Genomic DNA, 3,425 nt, shown 5'->3' with positions numbered 1-3,425 from the left:
GAGTACTACTAAAATATACATCCTTTCATATGAAACGTGTGAAAAGTGATTTTAAACCTTTCACAGCAGATTGATTCCCTTTTTTTTCCCCCAACCAAAGACTTTGAGAAAAATATGGAAGGTAAAACCATTTCCTGTTTATGATTTTTGCATCGCCTTCTCACTGCAGCCCATGAGAAATGATGAATGTAGAAGCAGAGTAAAGCAACATGGAATAGGACCAAGGAATTAGAAACTTGAGAGCACACTGCCTTGAAAACAGACAAGTGCTATTTAAATGCAATGAGCTGATGCAATATATCCAGCATGCCAGCTCTAACTTTTGTCTTTCTAGTATGTACAGAGAATGTCCTCTTGCTTCCTTTGATAATGATTTGCATAGTCAAGTATCTGTTTGGAAAACAAAATATGGAAGGAGACTGGTGGATGTTCTCTCACATCTGTGCACTCTGCTGTAGCCTGTGGACCTGGGAGACAAGTTGGTTGGTTGATGGGAGGTTTGGTGAATTAAATGTGTAGCTTTGAAAACTGGCATTAGAATCTGATTAGATGGCAGGAAAGGCTGTGGAAAGAGGTAAAGAGGTTAAAAGTAATACTGGCACCAGAAAAGAAGCAGATACTTGCAAATAGTGAAGTCCTTACTCTTCCAGTGTGTCTGAGCATACACATGCTGCTGTCCCACTCTCAGCTCCTTTTTCAGCTTGTCTCCATCAGAAAGTCACCTTCCTGGCCATGGGCCATGGGTTCCTTCCCCACATCTTTAGCCATGACTTGCTCAGAGGTGTTTCCTAAGTCATGGTACTAAGGTGTACCCACTTGCAGGTTCTCTCCTAGGTGAAAATGAAAATATCAGCTCTCTCTGAAGTGTGTCATGCACTCAGCTCAGACATGGAGCTGGATGTGCCTCAGCCCAGCTCTGACAGGGTTTGCCAGCCAGTAGCTCGTGTCTTGGCTGGATGGCTATTGCTACTGGCCAATGTAGCCTGACTCTTCAACTCAGTCTCCCTTGCTGGAAAATCAGTTGCAGTGATTCTTACTGGCTGGAAGATTGAACTAGTTTCAGGAAGCTGGTTCGGGAAGTCCTGCCAGCATATCTGAACTTGCTTTCCTCTTTTTGCAGGGTGAATTTAACTCTATAAACTAATTTTGGGATTGTCCCTTTCCCAACCCCCAAGCATTCCTTGCAACAGTATGATTCTCATTGCCCCTAAAAAGCAAGCCCTCTTACTTCTTAGTCATCCCATGGGAAGTAAGCTACCCTTTTCCTATCAATCCCCATTTTACATGTGGGGAAATGGAACAGAAGCAATAAAATTCAGTAGATCAGCTCTGATTTGAGGTTCTTCCTTTCTAGAGAGAGCATGAGAAAGTTGTGTATCTGAAGCATGCTAATTTTATCCTTCTAGAGAGCAGACAACAGGTGCAGGCCTGGCTGCTTGGAATTACTTGCTCTGTTGCATGTTGAGCAGAACATAAACCCCAAAAGATGTGTTTCTAACTAGCAAGCTTCAACCAACAGCTGCTCTTTCCTGCTACAGTAATAGCGATGTGGTATCTAGGAAGAAATTGCACACACTGAGATAGTATCACAAGGGCGTAGTTTTCTTTATTTATACTATAAAAAGGCATAAATATTTCGCAATCTGATGTGGCTGGTACATTTAGAGGTTAACTGAGTCATGGTCTTTTATGGCCAGAAGACGGGGGTTTGATTGCTTAGACTGATCTCAGCATAACACAGGCATTTGGATTTCCTTGAAGCATTTCCCTCTTCAAATTCAATACAGGGGTGCTTGATCTAGGAGTCATCTGTGAGATGATGTACCAAGACATGACTCACCCTGGTGCTTGAGACACTTGTCTCACTGGTGAATTCCTCCTGCTGTGAAAGATAAATGCTGTGTTTCTAGATCAGTGTGCATTCTAGCTCCACATCTTGCAACAGATGGCATTCTTGCAGCAGCCTTGTGTGACTGAAGATCCTTCTCTGACCATGTTCCCTACTACATGCTTCCCCTTTCTTTTGATAAACTGAATAATTTCCTGAGTCTTTTGGTGTAAGACTTATCTGTTAACCACTGTGTGCACAGCATGTGGGCAGATGACAATGATGATTAAATGGCTATTTCAGTCATTATTTCACAGGCTGCATTTCCTCATGCTTGCAACTGTGTATCTGCAGTTTTTCCATAGATTTTTGTCACAAACCACACAGCAAGTTATCTGTGTTTCTGAACGAATTTCCTGTTTGTGCATATGCAAGCAGAGGACAATACCTTCAGGGAGTAAAAGAAATACTGAGCTGTTCAAATATTTCCTTCTGAGAGTTGAGTGGGGACTTGGACTTCAGTAGGTCCCTGTCAAGCTTCAAATTCAGCATGCTGTATATCCAGCAGCCTTTTAACTTTAGATTTGCAGTGTTTAAAATCCAATACTTGGTGATTAGGCTCAATCTCTAATTACATAGCTGAGTTGGAATTGTAGAGTAGTTTGAGTTGGAAGAGACCTTGAAGATCATCTAGCACTAACACCCTCTCATGGTGGGTTCCATCATCAATGCTAGAAATATTTAACTTGTATTTACCTTAATCAGGGTCTGCTCTAATGTTCATTCAGGCTTATGGCTACCTGTATAGAGCAGAATACAGCAGAGATTTCTGGGGAGCCTAGAGTTCCATGGAGCTGTGCAAGATACAGCAGAGAAACGCCTTAAGCTCAGTGCAATTACCACAGTCTGTCAGCAGTGGGAATTAAACTGAGAACATCCTTTAATACAGGACACTGAAGAACCATTTCATTACCAACTTGGTGCTTGTTTGTAGAGCTCCTCCTTCACTCTTCAGTGCCTTGTCTGAGCACTTCCCTCACATGCATGAAGTGACTAATGTCATGTGCAAACTAGCAGCTGTCTTGTGTCGATCCTCCCTCTCCCCTTGCTGCCTTTTCACAGACCCCTTCAGGAGAAATCCCATAGGCAGGTGGTGTGTTGGTCTTCCTGCAGACATGGCAGCAGAGCCTCTGGGTCTGGGGGAAGTACAGCAGTGCCACCGTCTCTGGGGGAGCTAAAGCACTGGATGATTCTCATTTAAATGGCTGCAGATATTTATAATGCAGTGCTCTTTGTTACAGCCTGCTGCTCTCAGATGGATCATCTGCTTCACTTGACCAATAAGCTGAGCCATGCCATTTGTCTCAAAGATACTGCAGTCATGACAGCAAGGGGAGCTCTTTCTGCCTCAGGCAGTATCAAATACAGACTCCAACCTTCATTTTCTTTCTGGTTCTAGGGTCAGGTCTAGACAAGCTACACGACATAATGAGCCAGTTCTCACTCATCTGTGAGGAAAATATTACAGGGATCATTGTCAAAGCTGGTTGGTAACTTTTCAGATCTGCCACTTTTATGCTTTTTGCATGTTCTAGAG

This window comes from Parus major, chromosome 6 (genome assembly GCF_001522545.3).
Source record: "Parus major isolate Abel chromosome 6, Parus_major1.1, whole genome shotgun sequence".
Classification (NCBI taxonomy): Eukaryota; Metazoa; Chordata; class Aves; order Passeriformes; family Paridae; genus Parus; species Parus major.
This window is presented reverse-complemented; position numbering follows the sequence as displayed.